Raw genomic sequence first — 22,832 nt, 5'->3', positions numbered from 1 at the left:
CAAGTGTTATTTTATTTAGATAAATTAACCGCATTGATAAAAGTTGGATACTATCGATAATATCGATGAAAAGCGGTGCTCTCTCCCTACAATCTGTCAATAGCCGCACGCAAAATTCCGGGCCCTAAAGCTAATCATAACACTATTCAGACCTTTCTTTACTTATTCAACCTGAAATTAGCGCTATCGAGATATCGATTTTCAAAATTCGTCCAAATACTGAGTTCCTATTGTCTAATGCAGTTCAATTCAATTCAAATTTAGGAAAAGTGGCTCCATCAATTTTTTGATGATTCTGCCAGTTTCGAGGTTGACAGAGACACGGTGGGTAGGTGGACGACTTGTTTGATAATCAGCCAGTTTTCGGTGGGATAACTACCAGTTACTATCTGAAATGAGGATACGATACACTAGGTTAAACTAAACAATAAATACATGAAATAATTAGATGATGAGATACAGTAAGCTAAGATATGACAGTTCACTACAGATAATAAAACATTGAAACAAGAATGAACATAAAAAAAAAAGACTACATTTATAATTTTATTTTATTTTTAGTCAAAAATTTGTCTAAAATTTCACAAAATGGAGAGAACACTAAAGTAAGGAGAAAATTAATATTAATAGGACGAATAACATCATGAGGGAGGATACTATATAAAGGAACAGATATTTTTGTACATTCCAAAAACATATGTTCCAGAGTTCCATCAGCCAAACCACATTCACAGATGGCATTGTCCCTTATTCGAAGCTTTGCTAAAAATACAGGAGAACAAAAATGACCCAGTCTTAACCTAATAATGATGGAGGTATTTAACGTCTAATGCAATTGAAATTATAATCATAATCGTTTGCCCTGCGTCTTCTGACAAACGACATAGGATGAGAATAGAAAGAGATGGTAACATTGGTAACGCGATGCGAGCGCCCGGGCGTTAGACAATAAGGCTGCGTTTCCACCAGAGATGTGCGAGGACGTGTTGCAAGGAATGTGTTTTTCATGAACCAATAGAAACGCGTCATTAAGGGGCTACCCGAGGTTTTCATCGATTTTTGACAAGTTTTGAATCGTATCTCCTACTTTTGCACTACAGATAGAAATATAAGTCAAACGGCTATCGGTTCTCCAATCTTTTATCTCCATTTTTGTCCATTGGATTTTGAAAAAAATTAATACTTCATTTTTTATAAACATTGTCTGAAGAAAACATTTATTTTGTATCTCTATTGACGTGAAAGATCTCACATAATACGAAATCTACATATTTGGGTTCGTCTTTCACGTCTCTAAAAACAGGTCGAGGGTTTTCATTTGAAACTAATTAACACAAAAGTTATGGCCAGAAAACCAGTTTTTTGGCCTAAAATTGTTCAATTGATGCCAAAAATCTCGAAAACAATGAACTTTGAAGTAAATATGGGATACTATATTGCTTAAAGCCGTTGTTGTTAGTATAATAAGCTTCAAAAATCATTAGAAAACTAAGGAATTCAGATCGAAGGTCATTGGGGCATGGGGTCCCCTTAACTTATCCTCGTACAGCACATGTCTAGTGGATACAGCTGCGCAGAGCGAGGCTAGGTAAATGAAGAGTCTATTGGTTCATGAAAAACACATTCCCCGCACACATCCTTGCACATCACAGGTGTAAATGCAGCCTAAGGTCTCGGTTTATATTTACTTACTACCACCATTTAAAATGAACTTGAAACTTTAGCCACAGTAACTTACATTCTCAACGACCAAGTTCCTTCCGATGTCAAAAATTTAAAGGCAAAAGGATATCGAATCAATTTACATAACTCACATTACCATACATTTGGATGCTCCGAAGAAACTTTGTATGTAAATGTGGTGAATGCAGGTGTTTTATGTTATTGTTGAACGCCGCACTGACGCAGGTTAGCTACATAATTAAGCAACTAATTAAAATTTAAACTATTATTTTATCACAGGAAACCGGTGTGTTTTGGATGTGTTAAATGCATTTTTTTACCATAATTAGAATTGGATTTAAAGGAAATCAACGAAACCGCATTATAATGATCAAAATTAATCACGGACATTGCTGGGGTAGGTACTTTGTTACTAATAAAACATGTCAAGTCGGATCCAAAATAATTCCAGCTTTCTTGTAATAAAACTACGTTACAACCTTTTGTATATCCAGTACATTACGATCTCATTGAGATATATAATAAAATAAAAACTCTATTTTAATATCGAAGTTTAACACAAACGACTTTGACAGAAAATGCTGCGTCAACACTATTTCGTCTTGCGATGCAAGAGATACACGGCATAATGTGAAACTGACTGACGACATTCTCTCTAGATAGGTAATAATAGGAACAGGAACGCCTGAAGCATTAGGAGCAACGAAAATCAAAACGCCCTACATCAGGAATCTAGGATTCAGACAATCCCACAATGCAAACTGCACAAATCCGCTGGCGGTGCGCACACGCATATAATTATCCTCTATCGACGACAGGGTTGCCGCTTTAACGCTATGCCGCAGATGCGAATTTGCGTCCTCGCTTTCATTGCGACAGCACCGTGGGAAATGTTGGTATTAGAAGCGTGGCAATCAATGACCTAAAATACTCGTCCTATATTTTGGTCGAAATAAAAATATTATTATTATTATTAGAATATTAAAAAGGTGAAATTGAGTCATATAAAAAAATGACCCAAAAGTTTAAAACGAGTTCCATTGTCATCATCTCAGCCATAGGACGTCCACTATTGGACATAGGCCGCCCCCATAGACCTCTAATTGCTTCGGTCGGCATCGGCTTGCATCCATCGTGAACCCACGGCTTTAACCAGGTCATCCATCGATCTTGTCATTACGATTTAATTTCTATTAATGAACTGAGCTGGGCCGATTGTCGAAGTTAACGGAAATCTAGATAAACAAGGTTTATTATGACGACCGGATGGCCAAGTGGTTAGAGAACCTGATTGCGAAGCTTGAGGTCCCGGGTTCGATTTCCGGCCGGGGCAGATATTTGTATGAATAATACGAATGTTTGTTCTCGGGTCTCGGATGTTTAATATGTATTTAAGTATGTATTTATCTATATAAGTATCTTTATCCGTTGCCTAGTATCCATAGTTTGCTTAGTTTGGGACTAGGTTAATTGGTGTCAAATGTCCCAAGCTATTTATTTATTAACTGCTGTCAAAAGTTAACGGAAGCAAGCTAATGTAAAGCAAAAGTAAGTTATGTTCGAGATCTGTTATGCTATAAGTAGCTTTTCTTCGGCGCATTCTTCTTGGCAATAATGATGGGCTTTTCAAAAGCGCTGGTAGTATAAAAAAGTGACATATAAAAGAGCCCTTTACGGCCTACTTACAGAAGAAACGTTTCGATTTTAGTTTAAAGAAAAGTTGGCAACCCTAATCATCGCGGTACAGGCTTATTGAAAGTCTCACAGGGGCGGGGTATATTAAGGCTATAGCGGCTTGTAATTTGATGGATTGTGGTACACCCGAGGCCTTAAGCATGCGTAATGACCGCCGTCTAAAAACGTCTTGATCTCAGTATGAATTTGCAAGCAATTGATAATGCGCTTGCGCTTGACTGTTAGTAAGTTTGAATTTGCTTTAGGTACCATCGTAGAGTTAATCATGCGGTGAAAGTTTCAACCTTGTAAGTCCTGTATTTTTATAACGGACGTAGTGCTTCAGACCGAGCCGAGAATTACTAGTTAACTTGATTTTTTATTGCTTTGAAAATTTTCATCATCATCATCATAATAGCAGTCCGGTGCTTGCCTATAGGCGACGTATCCAGCTTTTAAAACCATCAACATTAAAAATTTGTATGCCGTCTCCGTCACAATACAACAAAATTTGTGCCGGACAAATAAATTTAATCAATGGATGGCGAAACAGGGAGTGGGCCAATCAACTATTTTAGCCACACTTTGGGCGTCTCCTGCGTTACCAAAATGGTCTCTGGCGTTACCAAAAAATCGTACTTCCAACAAGATATTTCACGGTTTAATAGGTTGAACTTACGTAGGATGGCATGTATTCATTCATATACACCGTCTATTAAATTACAGAAAAAACATGTTTACTTACAAAAATCTGCAATTGTTTGAAAAATATCGCGGACAGATTAGTGTGGGTAAAAAAGTTGATTGGCTCGGGTAAGAGGTACAAATAGTAAGGTAATCGTCACGAAACTCTTTGGAACAATTATATTCGAGATTACAGATCAATCAGTTTAGCCAGATTTGACTAAACTAAACACTAGCTAAAATATCCCGGCAGCATATGCATGTACTTCATTAGGAAAAGCAAGCAAATTCAACACTTAAATTATATTAAGTAATTTCATTTACAACATTATAATTCATAAAATCATTGCAAGCAAAACGGGTCGTAGGGCAGTTCCAATCCGACTATCCGTATTTTATATTTTCACGATAGTTATAAAATCAAATAAGGTAGGGTAATATATTCCTTTCCTAATGAACGGGCTTTATTGTTGCTCGATGTCGGCTGCAACGATTAATTGTAGTATTAAATTTTTTACTACCACTATCCACTATCTACGTTTGCATGGGAATTGTGATTCGTTTAATTATCTGCATACAGCTTGGGACCACCTGTTGGCACAGCACTCTAATGTTTGTCGCAGGCATAAAACCACGTCCTAGTCACTAGGACCTAGTCTATCCAGCATGTAATTAGTATGTGGCATTGGTGCTTTTATGTCCGCGTTATTCGTTAATATGCTCAGGCCCCTGTTTCTGATTCTTGTCGTTTCTTATCCAGTCTTTTGCACGTGAATTTGTATTGCACTGAAGAATATGATATGAGCCTGGTTTCAGTCATTATTAATTCCATCATTCTTGTACAGTCGCTATGATGTTCATTTCATCTAGAGTCTAGAGGTTAAAAATATTTTAACATGACCATGAATAGATAGTCACGTAAGTGCGGGTTCAGATATTTATGAGCACCTAGACAGTCTATGTACAATGGCGAATATATGAAAATGATGTGACGAATTATAATTGCAATCATCATACGTCCACTGTTGGACATAGGCATTCTGCGAGTTCCGCGCTAACACCATCCCTCCTCCATCTCCCATTAACTTTATGCTCACAGGAAACTCATTTGTTTCTTATTCTACGTTTGACACATACATTCAAACATGATCCTTTGCTCTCTTCACCTGACAATTCCTCTTTTCCACATCGCCAGCGGCGTGAAGCTACAATAGATGGGTTATTCATTTGAACCGCGACAGCCGGACATGATACGTCGAGGCGTGTCGGGCGAACCCACTGTCCCGCAGAACACTTTCGAAATATGGGTACACTTGTTAACTGCGAATGTTCCTTGACTGTGCTGGTCGTAAATTTGAGGTCGTGGGTATCTATCTGCCTGGACGCAATTGGTTTTGCTACAAAAGGATAATTGAATTGTTGTTAGTGTTGGCACAACGTAATAATAAACAGTGGCGAAACTCCGGTTCCCAAGACGGGGGGGGCGATTAAGCAGTGCGGAGCAGAGCCGACCGAGAGTGTTGAGGACACTAATTCTCAGCCCGTCCAACCTTGAGACAGACGTTCAGTAAGGGCAGAAAAAAAAAGCGCGCCCCCTGTATCATGATATGGTACTTGGCTAATTTTGCGTAGTACATTTTTAGTTCAGTTAGAATCAACAAAATGTCTTAAAAATATCATTGAAATTATAATTAATGATTTGAATTTGAATTGAATTGAATTAGCAATGCGAAATTAGCAAGTCGATACACACGTCGATATAATAATTGTATGACTAAATAACTGACGTTAGATAACTCGTACTCTCCACATTGGCTATTTATTTTTTATTCCCGATAACCACTTATAAATAGTTTTAAGGACCGGTTAGAACTACTAGTTCGTATTGGAAATAACGTGGTTTAAAAATGAAAGAACAGTATTTGTCTCAATACCTCTACTTCTGGCTTTGAGTATTTATCTATAGATATATATACTCAAAGACTTCTGGCATAGTCGGGTTGAGAATATTGAGATCTAGTTTATCGGGCGCAACATTATTATTCGGGAAGCCCTCTTTCCCGTGCGAATATATTCACGGCAGTATCCCATAAAATGAAATAAATAAGTATTCTTTAGAACGCCAAAACACGTTTGGTAAAATAAAAATAAAAACATTAAATGGTTTCGGATGTTGTTTTCTCGAATCTCTCGGATGTAATTTAAAAAAGAAGACGTTCAATGTGTCGTGTTTTGAATTGCTAAAATCAAAAATCCTGGAATTACTTCAGATTGGTTGATTTCAGATAACTGGCCTAAGGCTGCGTTTCCACCAAAGATGTGCGAGGATATGTTACGAGAAATGTGTTTTTCATTAACCAATAGAAACGCTTCATTTACCTATCCTCGCGCCGCACATCTCTGGTGGAAACAGCTGAGCGGAGCGAGGCGAGGTAAATGAAGCGTTACTTTTGGTTCATGAAAAACACATTCCTCGCACACATTCTCGCATATCTCTGGTGGAAATGGAGCCTTAAAAGGGACCCACACACACAAACGACGAACGTCAAGGAAATAGACTTCGCGACCGATGCAAAAATCCAACGAAGCTCTCAACAAGATTCCCCTCATACCTTTTCAATTTATCACATCATTAAGAACCAAAGCTATTTATTAACGCGGAACGAAACATCCTAACGAAGACATCTTCGTGTTTCCCAGACTCCTGCGCATTCCGATGCGCGCTGCAATTGATTTCCTGCCGATGCTTGCATGCTTTGAAGTGGTTGGTTGCAGGATCGGATTTAGGAAAGGGCATCCGGGGCTACAGCCCCGAGGCAACCATAGGAGAGGGACCCACAATATTATAGAGAATTTAAAAAATCTAAATTTCGAGATGACAACTTTTTCACTTAGGTTTTGAGTCTATTTTTCGCCTTAGGGCAGTGGTGGCCAAACTTTTTTGCGATATTTCTTCCCATTAGGTGACAAGATAGTTTTCCCCGTCTTTTATAAAAAAAAACGGCGAAGAGCGTGTCGGACACGCCCGAAATAGGGTTCCGTAGCCATTACGAAAAAATTAAGTAATATTTTTCTAAGGATTTCGTATTTTATACGGAATCTTCGAAGTTTTGGTATATTTTATACCTTAGGCTGCTATTTACTCTTAAACTACTAATAATTCTCAAGCAAACTTAGCCGTTATAGTTTTCCTTGAAAGCTTGATATACTTACTACCATCCTGATTTTTTTCCAATTTTTCCACCGGTTTAGATTTTAGAGGGGGGGCGCTCGAGTTTAATGAAAATTTGCACTTTAAAGTTGAATATTTCGCAAACATATCACTGAATCGAAAAATCGTCTTAGCAAACCCCTTTTAAAAGACCTATCCAGCTATACCCCACACTATAGGGTTTGATGAGATCACCCCACTTTACGTCTATGGGAGATACCCTAAAAAAAAATATTTTTGAATTTTTAATTGTACCATTTTGTCGGCCTAGTTTACATATATATCCGTGCAAAAATACAGCTTTCTAGCATTGATAGTCCGTGAGCAAAGCCGCGGACGGACAGACATACAGACATGGCGAAACTATAAGGGTTAACATTTTGGCTCCTGAACCCTAAAAATCGGAGTTAACAACCACTGGCTAAGGGGCTTCCGCTTCGTTGCCCCAGGGAATTCTGACCAAATCCGGCCCTGGTTGGTTTGACAAAGGCATGTTGCTACCGCAATGCAATGTTCGAAATCTTGACACAGACAGTGTAAAACAGATAAATGTCGTGATAGAGCTATGAAAGATCAGTAGGTTATACTGTTGTAATCTGAAATTTCCAAACACCTTTCCTACTATTATCGCAATAATAGTGATAAGCAGAAAATAAGCCATTTTAACTATATTTATAAGAAAATCAGGGTACAATTTAACCGTGAGTCAGAATATGGATCGACGATAAAACCATTCCATATAAAACCGCCATTACTTACGCGAACCCCTTACCTATTAGGAACCATAAAACGACTCACTAACCTTTTCATCTACCGAAAACCATTTAAGTAAGGTTTCCCGGTTGTCTCATTATTCTCGTGCATTGTGCCGTTTAGGTCTAGCCTAGAGTGAGGTTGAATGGATAGAAGATGGGCTAAGGCGATACCTTAATTGACGAGAGCCGGTCCCCGAAACCTTACACCGCTGAATAATAATGGCGTATAATGCCTTATCGAGAGATGAGCGTTAAGGCTTAGCAGCGAATGAGTCGAGTTTTGACGGTCGCTTACAATGGTTTTATAAGCAGTAAAGATACGTCACATGCTCACTCACAGAACAACCGAAAAACATGCTCCGAACGCGACAAAACAACACACACGCTTTGTTCTTTTTGCTTCCGTTGAATCGCATAGGGTTATAATTTTCATCGACATAAAAGCCTAATAATCTTAATCTTCCTATGTCTGTCTGTCTATGTCAGTAGCCAATGTAAAATTACACCACACAGCGTAAATTTGCTTTTGTATCGAGCTTTCGGTGTGCGAGACTGACTTTTCGTGCGTACGTCCGCTTGGCCGGTTTTTAACTCCCGATGCAAGAACACGAACCCAATGAAAGAAAAGGTGTTATAATTTTGATGCCAATAATATATCTGTCTGTCTGTGGCATCGTAGCTCAAATGTATATGAACCGATTTGGATGCAGTTTTTCACGTGAAAGCAATTTTGCTTGCGGTGATTCATAGCTATGAACGATACAAATTGGTTAAGCCATTTTTGAGATACCTATCGAACTTTGAAATGACAATGTGGGGTCTTTCAACTTTTCTAAGTTAATTACGTTAGTTTGTAGTAATCACTTCGCGTTGCCTATGGACCCTATTCAGGTATCCTAGTAGCTCTGCCATGTTATCTCAAAACTTGGCCTTAAGCCGTATTTGAAGCCACGTTAATGGCGGCCGGCTCACAATACGTTAATTAAATCGTCGCCGGTATCGGCGCCTGCGGCGTGCATCTAGCTAACGGGCTCACATGAGCTTGCGGGGAAGCATTGTTTGCCAGCCTTCAATTTTGTAGCGAAATTGTTTGAAATCTTCAACGGTATGCGCTTTGTTACGAGCTGGGGTACATAATAGAATAGTAGTTACAGCACTTCATTAACTTACTTTGTATAGGAACAGGCCCTTTACTACGAAGAGCAAAATTCTAACTTCGTTCGTATCTTGCCGTCCCGCTGACGCTTATATAATTTCTATTACAAATTTTAGCTTACAGCATCATAATGATCTAAAGAAAGAAAGAAAGATATAGTTATATGTGTCACAAGGGAGCAAAATGGTGTATTTACGGCGAGGGCGTACATTGAATCCAGAATGTAGGAAAGGATTCTACAATAGAATCCTGAGCGTAGCGAGGGATTCTAAAGTAGAATCCTGAGCGTAATGAGAGATTCAAATGTTAACGCCCAAGATGAAAATAATTTTGCTCCCGAGTGGCTCATACAAGTTTTCACACCGAGCATTAAGAAACTTGAAAAAAAAAACTAAATATCATTATAGAACAACCAGCATAGAAAATCGCGTGGCTATACAATTATCAACTTCAAAAAATGGCATTTGCATAAAACACCCCTGAAAAGCCTTGAACAGAAAAGTTGCACTTTGCTCACTCTCGTCAGGGAGGAAAAGTTACTTTTCTGAAGGAGAGGTGTGAAAATAATTTATTTATAACAGCAGTGACACATTACACAGGTTAGGAAAAATAACAATAAGAAGTGTTGCCGCTATAAAAAGTTCCCGGCTCGCAGCATATCGCTGGTTGAAAACCAGCACTAGTCTTCCGCCGGGCCACAGAAGAGTGAAAAAACAAAAATCTAGTACTTCAAAGCCGACTACATTTGACTACAATCAAATAACATTAGTAACATAGAAAGTTGTTCCCGGCCCGGACCCAGCAGCTAAGTAATTGAACCCTTCTGAAAGATAGGACGAGGACTATGGATTAAAAAGGACGTTCAACAGCAACAAGTTTGAACAATCCGGTGAAGACGAATCGGCAGCCAATTTAGCTGAGCGCACCAGGACACGTGGTCGTATATCCGGAGACTGAATATGAAGAAAATGCACACATTCTGAAGCCCCTTAACCTTGTCAAGTACCTAGCTGCTCAAAGAGATCCAGATAGGCGATGTCACCGTAGTCAACGAGAGATTGCGCCAGAGTAATCTTGGTGTATTCGAAAACTCGAAAAGTTCTCGAATGTAGACCGCGGATCGGCAAGCGGCGTAGGACGTCCACCAACGAGATGGATGGTTGATCTGGTTAAAGCCGCGGGTTCAAGGTGGATGCAGGCCGCTTCCAATCGATGCAACTGTAGGTCCATGGGGGAGCCTATATCCAACAGTGGACGTCCAACGAACGACTGATATGATGATGATGATGATGAATCTTCGTGTAGAGAGAAGGTTTGAGTTATTTAGTGCTGAGTGTTGATCCCAATCACGTCATCAGCACCAGAATCACTTTGTATATTCAGTAATAGACAGATCAGACGTCAGCTCCATTATACTGTCACCCCGCAAACAAAGACAGTTCAAGACTGCCCGTAATTGCATAGGCAATGTGCATTATTAGCGACATAATAGCAGCGAACTAATTGTTTTAGTTGTTTGTTAATATAATAGATGTAAAGATACGTACTGATCGTTAGCTAGATTTTCTGGAAAGCCATCAGGGTCGTCTTTAACCTGGGGTCTAACCACTTAAAGGTAATGGGGCCGCTATGACGGATAAATGGAGTTGATAAGCCGAAGTATAGATTTACTCAAGTGTTGTTTTTGACAGCCAATAGGAAGCATATTTAATTTAGTTAAAGAAATTGGAATTGTATTTCACTTCAAGGGATAAAGTACTTTTAAGATCTCGTGAAGTCCTTAAAATAATACTTCCTTAGGTACTCATACATAATTATAAAATACTTGTTGCCGTGGCTTAGCTTCGCCCTGTTCTAGTTTTTTATTTTATTGTTAAAAACAAACCTTGTCCTGACAATAAAAATTATTATCCAATTTGGTACCGTCGTTCGGAAGTTATGCGTTAATTTTATTTATATAGATGTGAAAGTAAATCTTTCTGTTTATCTGTCTGTTCTTGTCTATTTAGGAAAGAGTCAATCAATGTAGTAACTTATTTATTACCACGTCCGACTCTGGGTGTGTACCTACCTATTGAAATACACAACGATACACATTAATAATAATGGGACTCAACATAATGAATGCAACTTTCAGGGCATTCAACATGATGAGAATCCAACTTTCGGGAAATCCAACATTCGGCGAACCCAACTTAATTGGAATCCAATAAGATGGTCCAGAATGTTTCCAGTAAGTAACTGGTTTTATTAAGCAATAACTGGAATGTGCTAACAAGAACTATACGAGTAATTTCAGGCGACCAGATGGCCTAGTGGTTAGAGAACCTGACTACGAAGCCTGAGGTCCCGGGTTCGATTCCCGTGGCGGGGCAGATATTTGTATGAAAAATACGAATGTTTGCTCTGGGGTCTTGGGTGTTTAATATGTATTTAAGTATGTATCTATAGGTATCTTAATTATATTTATCCGTTGCTTTGTACTAGACGTGTGCGCCGATGCTAAAATCTACGGCGGCGGGCGCCGGTCAAAAATCGGCGGCGGCGGCGTGTTTTCGGCGTGATTTCGGCGCGGAGAATTTAAATATTTTTTTTATAACAAAATTAGATAAAATGTAAAAAAAGCACGAAACATATCAACTGTAGCGACCTCCGTGCTAAGACATAGACAATGAAGCTTTAATTGACGCCTTGCAGCGGCTGTAATTGTCACGGACAAATATAATTTTCTTAAACGGGACATTTTTCTTCTTCTCTATTCACCGATACCGTACCAGTAGAACTTGGAAACTCTCCGGAGTATATCCTATGTATGTATGAGTAACCTTATGGCTGAACGACGCTCGCTTCGACTGCAGTCTCCCGATGATGCTGAATAGACAAATTTCGAAATCCTTGCGACACGATATTCGTACCTTTAATTCCGCTCGTGTTAAAGATACGATTGAGCGGAATAAAGGCTCTAAAGTGTTCGCAAGAGATATGTCTATTGGATTGGGCAAAGCCAAATGACAAAACTGAAGAGAGATTATGGCAGTGTAGCGTGGACTAAAGCGGAAGTGTTAGGGAAATCGAGGAGTTCTATGGACGGCTCTACGAGTCGGTTACTAAGCCGTTTTCAGCGCGGCGACTCAAGACCCAAGAGCAAAACTGACCAGACACTATACCTACAGAAGATATCCCGGATATCAGCCTGTACGAGATAAGGATGGCCCTGAAACAGCTTAAGAACAACAAGGCGCCGGGTGAGGACGGAATTACGTCAGAGCTTATGAAGGCGGGTGGATCAACGGCTCTTAAAGTCCTTCAGAGGCTCTTTAATTCCGTTTTGCTCGAAGGCACAACGCCAGAAGCGTGGAACAAGAGCGTTGTGTTGTTGTTCTTCATGAAGGGCGATTACACCCTTTTGAAGAACTACAGGCCCATCTCGCTGTTGAGCCATGTTTATAAGCTGTTTTCCAGGGTAATTGTAAATCGTCTCGAACGCAGGGTCGATTACTTCCAGCCACCCGAACAAGCCGGGTTCCGAAAAGGCTACCGTAGACCACATTCTGCGGCAGGTCATACAGAAGAACGAAGAGTATAACTTGCCGCTATGTCTAGCGTTTGTGGACTACCAGAAAGCCTTTGATTCGGTCGAAACGTGGGCAGTGCTAGAGTCTCCAACGATGCCGTATCGACTATCGATATATCGAAGTGTTGAAGTGTTTGTATAAAAATGCCACTATGTCGGTTCGAGTACAGGAACAGAGTTCGAAGGCGATGCCCTTGAAAAGAGGCGTAAGACAGGGATATGTCATATCTTCGACACTGTTTGCTGCCGCTTTGGAAGACGCCTTCAAGCTTCTGGAATGGAAAGGACTACGCATCAATATCAACGGCGAATACATTACATCACTCACCTTCGGTTTTCCACGATATCGTGGTGGTCATGGCAAAGTCGATGGAAGAACTCAGCACAATGCACAATGCTCGAAGGCCTCAATCGAGTCTCCCAACCCAACGGGTACCTAGGCCTCAAAATGCATAGGGGCAAGACAAAGGTCATGTCGAATGTCCATGTGGTGTCTACCCCTATTTTGGTGAAGAATTCGGTTCTTGAAGTTGTTGACGCGTATGATACCTAGGACAAACCGTCCAATTAGATAAGTCCAACTTCGTGAAGGTGGTTAATCGTAGAATCCAACTCGGATTGGCAGCGTTCGGGAAACTCCGCAATATCTTTTCGTACAAAATTCCTCAGTGTCTGAAGACGAATGTCTTTAACCAATGTGTGTTGCCAGTGATGACATATGGATCTGAAACGTTGTGCTTCACTATATGCCTTATAAATACGTAGGCTCAGAGTTGCTCAACGAGCTATGGAGAGCTATGCTTGGGGTTTCTCTATGGGATCGAATCAGAAATGAGGAGATACGTAGAAGAACAAGGGTCACCTACATAGCCAAGCGAATTAGTAGTTGAAGTGGCAATAGGCAGGTCATATAGCACGAAGAACAGATGGCTGTTGGGGCCGAAAAGTTCTCGAGTGGAGACCGCGGATCGGCAAGCGCAGCAGGACGTCCACCAACGAGATAGACGGATGACTTGGTTAAAGCCGCGGGTTCACAACTAAAGCAACTGGATGTCTACGGGGGAGGCCTATGTCCAACAGTGGACGTCCTATGGCTGAGATGATGATGATGTAATCAATGACTAATAATAATTAATTGTAGTAAAATATAGAATGCTTCGAAAGTCAGAAATTCAGTATAGAAAACATTTTGAACTCGCGCCGATTTTACGCCGATACGCTGATCGGCGGCGGCGGCGTCGAAAAAATGGCGGCGGCGGCGGCGGGTCGGCGCGGCGCACACGTCTACTTTGTACCCATAACACAAGCTTTACTTTGGGACTAGGTCAATTGGTGTGAATTGTCCCGTGATATTTATTATTATTATTTATTATTAAATGACTACAGCTTTTTTAATATTCTCGTATCACAGCATTAAGATTACTATAACAATTCCTTATCAATAACTGCGCCATGATGAAATGCAGTAACTGTACCTAACCACATAATGAGCATATCAATGTTCTTAATAATGCAAATTAGGCCAGTACAATGGAGGTGCGAGTCATTATGCGCAAGAGTTATCTAATAACACATTATAACATGGCCATGCTAATAGCTGAGGCAACGGCTAGGAATTAACATTGTAATGAAATATGTTTAGCTGTGACACGAAAATAAGCTATAAGTTCTTGTCAGTTTCATCATCATCATCATCCCATCCAGACTGCATAGGCTGGGATTCATCATCATTCATCATATCAGGACGTCCACTGTTGGACACAGGCCTCTCCCATACCCCTACAAATTTGTACGAAATCTTCTGTGCACGAGTCTGACTCCTACTTGGCCAGTCTTTATGGTCGATTCAGATTTTCGTATTTCGGATTCTATCGCGTAAAAAAACTCTGAGCATACTTAGCTCTTTCTATAGCTCGTTGCGCGACTCAGAACGATTTTATTAAGCGAATTTATACACAGGGTTTTTTTTAGTCATATGTATACGATACGCTTAAGATGTTTAGCGGCTGTAAGCGCCTTAAAGCAGGGTTTCCACCCTTCGGGTAAACAGTTGGGACCATGACCGGAGATTCGATTCGGTAAAACTATTTGATTTTTAGTTTGTTTTTCTAGGAACCTTTATTGTTTATTATGTTGCATTTATCAATTCTGTACCATATCGTATTGCAATTGAGAATTAATTAAAGCTAAAGAACAGCCATTTTTAACATCTGATTAGACAGTGATTAATCACAATACACGACACGATGTTTAATAGTTTTAGACTTATTTCTAAAGAAACTGTTCTTTTTAATTAACCTTTTTAAGTCGTATGTCTCAACACATGACATTTGTCATATCGCACATAGAGCTCAAAAATGGCGAGTGACAAACGTTAACGTTAACCCAAGCAAATATTACAAATTCGATCAAACTAAGCTTTTGAAGTAGGTATGTTCAAAACTTTGTAGTAATATTATTAATAGGGACAAACCTGGATAAATCATCAGGTTAGGAGGTGGATATGGTCGAAATCGAGACTGTCCTGCCAGAATCGGAACAGATAGCTACTCTAGTTTGAAGATTCACCCGCAGTGGCAGGCATTCTACCTATTAAGTTGTTTTATACGCAAAAACAGCAACAGATCATAAAATCGGTAGTGAAGGCGATGCCCTAGAATTTTATAGCCGTTTAAAGTCTAGTCTTTAGTGCTAATAGTAAATTGGATGTGGTACTTTGACTACCTAGTGCACCGTTTCTCAACATAGCACGAATCCCCTGTATTTCGACGAAATTGTTCTAAGGAGACCGTAGACTAAATAACCTAACCATAAAATTTCATTTTTAATACAAGCTTTTTTTGCTGACTGTACTTTTTGTTGACTGTACTTGCATTGTCACCCAAACTACATTTGCATACCAAATTTCAAGTCGATGCTATTAACCGTTGAAGAGTTCCGTCCTCCGGAAACAATCCTGGCTGGACTACCAGGATGTCACTACTAGATTATTGTATTGTCACGCGATTTACGTAAGTATTCCAAATTTCAAGTCAATCTCACTACTGGAAGTTGGTCAAATTTAACTTACAAGATTTGACTACAGACATACAGACAGACAACGGGACAGGTGAAACTAAATAAAAGCTTGTAAAAAACAGTGTCCATCATGAAGGAAGTATACGTAGCGTTGTAGTTTAGATGAGGGCTTGATATAAGGGGTCAGTTGGCCATATCACAGGGTCCAGCGATGAAAAAGTTTGGGAAATTCTGATCTAAAGTATCCAGATCGGTGTTAGAATATGGTGGCACTTAGATTTAACTATTTACAGTTGAAATAAATTGTATTGTATATCCTTATAGTCCGCGTTGTAAAGGTGAGCTTTGGCTTTTAAAGTGCATTCTCAATACTTTCTTTATACCATGATTTTATTTTGCGACCAAACACACAAATATATATATACTAGCTTTTGCCCGCGACTTCGTCTGCGTAGATTTTTATATTTACACAATACTCGATAGGAATGAAGTTAATGTCCCGCATTGGCCGTTTCTTGGAATTTTCGAAAAATCCCTTCAAACTACAGCTAAACAATCAACTGAAAAATCTGATCATGATCACCAAGTTTCACATCTAAATTGCTTAAGAAATAAGATTTTTATTCTTTGCTTACTTTTTTCCTACATCGAGTGATCTCAAAGATTGAGCCTCGCGCTGGCTTGCCGTTTCAGCCGAAAGCGAAGCGGCCTGCCCGGCTAGAGCGGCACTGAGTCTCCCATCGCGGTCTTCCTCAGACTCCTGAGACCGTGCCGTGCCCCTGGTAGTCGATTCGTTTTTTTCGGGAAGGCATGGTAACGCCTGTAAAATGCGAGTCCCAAATCCGAAATCGTTGTAAATTTACTCCGCAAAAGAAAGAGAAAAATGTTTTTTTTTTAAGTACTCACCTTCGTGACCATTATTAAGTGCTTAAAAGAGGCAATACGTATGAATATTGATGCGATATAATTCGTCATCATCAGCCGGAAGAGGTCCACTGATCGAAAAAGGCCTACCCCTTACAACGCCACAATAATAATACTCGTAATAAATCCATTTATTTCGGGCAACTTGGCCCATACAATAAATACCTTACAGACTAACGTACCTACATATAATCAATAATATTACAATACAAATAAATTATAAATTACAATGAACGACAACTCGCCACTTGCATCCACCGGTTTCCCGCAAGTCTCACAATGTCGTCATTCTACCTGGAGGGAGGCCTGCCAACGCTTCGTCTTCCGGTCGCCGCTCCTCGAGGACTTCTCCCCCAATGAATAATAATGAATATCTGTTCTTCGAGCGATGTGGCCTGCCAATTGCCACTTCAACTTGCATATAATTTTTCGAGCTATGTCAGTGACCCTAGTTCTTCGCCGAATTTTCGTATTCCGGATATAAATTAATTAGGAATAATTTATGTCATTTTTCTATTAATTAATTATACGCGTGTTGAATATGAGTGTTGATGTAACCACTACGTAACTATGTTAACTCGTTTGTTTCATAGTTCTCCATAAGATGGCACTGTGAAATGTGTTGCAATTCATTTATTTTTGTTGTATCAATTACCTATTCAGTTAAATTTCTTGATATCCGTACACCCTCTTTTAAACTTAGTCAATTTGGCTAAATCGGCGCCATCTGTTAGTGTAACAGGGTACTCGATAGCGATACTTATACTCGTACGCGTGTTGATATGTGTGTTGATTTTACCATTACTTATACTTCTTTTTTTAGCATTAGAAAGAAGGCAAGCTATCTTGATGTGTCTTTATATTGAAAAAAACTTTTGCAAATAAGTCACAACAAATAGTAACAATTAGCAAGGATATAATGATCATTTACATGCTTTTGGTATCATAAAAGTAATAGCAACTATTTTTCAAAACGTTTTTCAATAAAAAGACTCGTCAAGATTGTTTACCCTTTTTCTAATGCTAAAAAACTAAGTACTATGTAAGTAAACTCTTTTTTATTAGTTTACTCCATTATTTACTGTTTACCCAGTTCTCCAAAAGATGGCATTGCAATGTGTGGGCAATTACTTTATTGTCGTTTAATTTTAGTCGTATTAGTAAATCAATTAAATTATTCAATTAAATTTGTTGATATCCGTACTCCCTCTTTTAAACTTAGAGTTAATTTGGCAAAATCCTTCCTCAGTGGCTTACTCGAGTCACAACGTTATTAATTTCAGCGCCATCTGTTAGTTTATCAGGGTACTTGATAGTCATAGCACGTATTTGAAAACTTGAAGGTGGAAACTTAACTCAATCGAATCGAATGTAGTAGCTACCTCCACTTTTAAGGGTTGAATTTTTATACCCTAAGGGTCGAATTTTTGTAGCCTATAACCTGGCCGGGGATTTTCTCGTCAGATTAGTAAAGTTTGCATAAAAATCCGTTCAGCCGTTCTCACGTGATGCGCGGTCAAATAAACGACAAACAGATAAACAGACAAACAGACAAAAATTCTAAAAACTGTTGGAACGTGTTCTGTTATCGATTCTAAGTATCCCCAGACAACTTTTTTTCGAATATCTTCCATGTACAGACTTTCGACCCTCTTCAGCTTTATTATATGTATAGAAGATAAATATATATATTACGTACTAAAATACTTCGTAATATTCTAAAAATGCCAAGTAGCTCTGTCTATCTCTCTGTTACTTCTTCACGCTTAAACCGTTGAACCGATTTATTGAATAGTTTGAGACCAACAAAATGACATAGCGTCGATGGATTTACTGTCATTTGGTGCAATTGGTAAATGGACAACTCGAAATTATACGTCAAAACAGAAAAAATACAATTTAAATGCATCAACAAGAAAAAATTTCCATCCTGAATATCGTCGAAAATGGAACCTTGTCCTATGGTAAAATTGACAAATTTGATGTATGCCGAAAAAAAAACGACCACTTGTATTACGTAAAGTTAGAAATACAATTCGTCATATTTCTAAGTGTAAAATAAATTTGGTTGTAAATATGTTCAGCACAATTACATTTTGACAAAATTCACTTTGGTTGCCATTCATTTTGGTCCAAATTCAAAATGGTAAATTCAAGTGTACGATTTTCCATTTGCACCGAATGACAGTAAATCCGTCGATGATAGGAACTATGGTACTGGCCCTATACCACGAAGCGCAAAACTCGAACTTCGTATGTTGCCATCCCGCTGACGCTTATCTCATTTAATAGGCGAGTGAAAGGGACGGTGCGATACGAACTTCGATTTGCGAGTTTCGTAGTAGCCCAGCTGCAATGCCTCGTAACCAACAATGGCTAAATGCCGCGTAGACTAGAGACAAAATTTTTCATCACACTTGCTCGTAAACTGCGTTGTAACATGCAGGCTACCTTGGTTGCAAGCCCCCAAATAAAACCCTCGACCTTAATGTGCTTGTCATGAAACCCGTGGTCGGTAAATGAGTCATTGCGCGTACACATTGTCTTGTCATGAAGCCCAAGGTCGGTAAATGAGTCAGTGCCCGTACTGATGGCGCCGCGCATGGTGCAGCAGCAGGACCACATGCACACGCGGCTCAGGCACATGCTGAGGGAGGGGGAGGGGGGAGGGCGGCGCTGCCAAGAGCGCAGCCTATGATATCGCCAGTATTTGAAAGAATAATATTTTTTCTTTTAGAAATATAAAATTTTACTCGCATTTGCGAGTGAAAAACATTTGTGATGAAAAACATTGTATGTCGCACGGGCGGTACTAGAATTACGAACATCGACTCATCAAAGCCCTCAGTCTTCGACTTCGGGCTTCTAATAGGCTCTCGTTCGTAATTCCTTATTTACCGCCCTTAAGACACAATGTACTATTACAGCCGAGAAATATCGAACTTGCTACTTTTGTCGGTTACGTGGCATTAGTCATTGTTTACGCGGCATTGCAGCATCATCAACGATAGGATAGTTTTATAAAATTACATATTTTATCCCGGAAAAGACATGAAAAATTAAAATACCACAAACGACTTATCATGCTAAACACGAGTAATATTTACCTCGACGTTTCGACCACATCACAGTGGCCGTGGTCACGAGAAGACTACTCTACTCTCTGGGTCTACTCGTGGCCACTGTAATAACTTTAGCGTGATAAGTCCCATTTGTGGTATTTTAATTATGAGTGAGAATCACGAAAGTTTTAAACATTTGCATTTTTTTAATTCAAGCACAAGACCTGATAAAGTTTTTTTATTTTATATTTTTCAATAAATTTAAGTATTCCAATAAAATTTTCCACTTACAGTTACCAGAACCTCGAGTATGTAAATACACGAGCTACATTTTATACTACATCTAGATAAGTAAGAAAGATAGCGTATTCAGCAAGCTGTTAATCTATGCCCTGTAACAGTAAAAGCCAAAGCTAAAGTTAATTTAAACAGAAGCTTTAATTAACTATTAAATGCCTAGGTTCTAATGGGCAATATGTTAGAGATGTTATTTGTAACTGAAGCCAGTTATTAACGCCGGCGGCGTATGATAATTTGTTTGCGCATTCTAGTCACTATTTATCATAAACATTCATTACACAAAGGTGTACTCGTATTATAATAATAAGTAGTTGCAATTTTTGAATTCAAGCACAATCACAGAATAAGTAATAGTAAAAATAAGTGTGAAATGCCCTTGATGAGATGAGATTTTTTTTAATTGTACCCGTGCGAAGACGGGGCGGGACGCTAGTCTTAATATATAAAACAAAGTCGGGTTTGTTCAAATCGAACACTTATAATTCGAGAATGGCTGGACTGATTTTCATGGTTTTTAATTTTTTTGTATTTTTCTTAACTTTTAAACTTCTTAACTATTAAAAACGTTGGAAAATTGACGAAAAAATAAAATAAAAGAAAAACATTTTCCCACACAAAATGTTCATGGGTTTCGTAACTGACAGTTATAGACCACATCCCCACACACTTACAATAAGTTACTTATTTTATATTTGCCTAGAAAAATATTCACTTAATTAAAATAATTGATATGGCAATATTGGCAATACAACATTGGTTGATGGTTTGAAAATACAATTGGATCTGCTAGATGGCGCTGTTATTGGTATGTTATCATAATTTTGAGAAAGTTTGGTTTTTAAGTCTGTTTGTTTGTAACATTTTCATGTCTATACCACAGAATTTCATCATCATCATCATCCCAGCCTATATACGTCCCACTGCTGGGCACAGGCCTCCTCTCAGAATAAGAGGGCTTGGGCCATGGTTCCCACGCGGGCCCAGTGCGGATTGGGAACTTCACACACACCATTGAATTGCTTCGCAGGTTTGTGCAGGTTTCCTCACGATGTTTTCCTTCACCGAAAAGCTCGTGGTAAATTTCAAATGTAATTCCGCACATGAATTTCGAAAAACTCAGAGGTGCGAGCCGGGGTTTGAACCCACGACCCTCAGCTTGAGAAGCCATAGGTCAAACCACTATGCCACCACGGCTTTTTAGATAAAATTCGGTATACAGATAGTTTGAGTCCCAGGAAAGGACATAGGATAGTTTTAATCCTAGGAAATTGCATAACTATAAAGAATAGCAATAATCAAATTTCATGCAGATGGAGTCACATATAACAGCTAGTATCTCATGAAGATATTTTAGTACTACATTGTGTCTTAAGGGCGGTAAATAAGGAATTACGAACGAGAGTCTATTAGAAGCCTGAAGTCGAAGACTGAGGGCTTTAATGAGTCGATGTTCTTAATTCTACCTAGTACCGCCCATGCGACATATTTAATGTTTTTCATCATATTTGCAAGTAAAATTGTATATTTGTAAAACAAGTAATATTTTTTTCAAAAATTGCCGAGACTGCTGACTGTGCTCTTGGCAGCGCCAGCTCCGCGCCGCCCTCCCGCCCTCCCCTCCGCAGCATTTGCCCGACGTGCGCGCGCCGCGCGCTGCAGCACACCCATGCAGTAACTAACTCATTTACCCACCTTGGGCTCATGACAAGAAAATTAGTACAGGCAATGACTCATTTACCAACCACGGGTTTCATGAAAAGCACATTAAGGTCGAGGGTTTTATTGGGGGGTTGCAACCAAGGTAGCCTGCATGTTTTGACACTGTTTACGAGCAAGTGTGATGAAAAAGTAATTATAACAGCATGTGACACTGAATACTTGTTACAATGGAACTGATCCCCTTCTCTTTCCTACTTTTTAAACATTGCCTGTAGTGCTGAAAAAAATATGCATGATTTGCAGCTGTAATGTTTATTAATCAGAAACATAGTAGGTATTATGGATAAGTATTATAGATTTGAATTAAAGGGTTTTGAATGCCTCTATAATACAGAAGGGTCAGCAATATTTGGTTACAAGCCTAGTTTAGACTAGCAAGAAAAATCGTACAAGTTGGATTACATTGAGATTCCATCAAGCAAACAACTTTAAAGTTGTCAATCGAGCACCGCAATGTACCTAATGCAACTTGCATGATTTTTCTTGCAAGTTTAAACTGGGTTAAGACAGTTGGTCATTATAGCCAGTGTTATTTATATGAACAAGGTTGTTATTGGTCTGTTTCTTTTATTGTTACAACCAATACGTTGTTACAAATTATGTGGAGTAAGATAATAATAACTCAAGTATGAATTTTACTATTACTTATTCTGTGGTATGAAAAGACTCAAAATTTTGGACTATAAATTAGTCAATTAGTTTTTTACAGTGCGCACATTAGAGCTTATAAGTTATCTTAGGTGGGTCAACACAAAAATGTAGATAGGAAGTAAAAATAAGAAAAACGAAATGCATGTGTCTAGTACTCAGTTTCAGTTCCATAATGCTTGCGACTAGTTGCGACACGAACATCTGTTTAAAATAACCTCAAAAAAGGTGCTTTACTCTAATAACAATAAAAAATTACTCACCAAAAAGGAATTTTATCAACCGGAGCCCATAAAAATCGCAAGTTTTATGTAATTTAGTGTTTGAAAGTAAGCCAAATTCACATTTACTCTAAATCGTATTTCGTCAATATTGACAGCAAAATCATAACAAACCCAGTTGTTACTGTCACATTTTGTTTTTT

General features: G+C 38.9%; 1 protein-coding gene across 3 annotated transcripts in view; it reads right to left on the bottom strand.

The window, feature by feature from the left end:
* Ntan1 (N-terminal amidohydrolase 1) overlaps positions 1 to 22,832 on the bottom strand; it is a 108,157-nt gene extending 85,325 nt beyond the window's left edge. For all 3 annotated transcript variants that reach the window (XM_074091271.1, XM_074091274.1, XM_074091272.1), the window contains exon 1: positions 22,672 to 22,832. The gene's annotated coding sequence lies outside the window, so the exon portion shown is untranslated. The remainder of the gene's footprint in view (positions 1 to 22,671) is intronic.

The sequence above is a fragment of the Choristoneura fumiferana genome, chromosome 8 (genome assembly GCF_025370935.1).
Source record: "Choristoneura fumiferana chromosome 8, NRCan_CFum_1, whole genome shotgun sequence".
Taxonomy (NCBI): domain Eukaryota; kingdom Metazoa; phylum Arthropoda; class Insecta; order Lepidoptera; family Tortricidae; genus Choristoneura; species Choristoneura fumiferana.
This window is presented reverse-complemented; position numbering and strand designations above follow the sequence as displayed.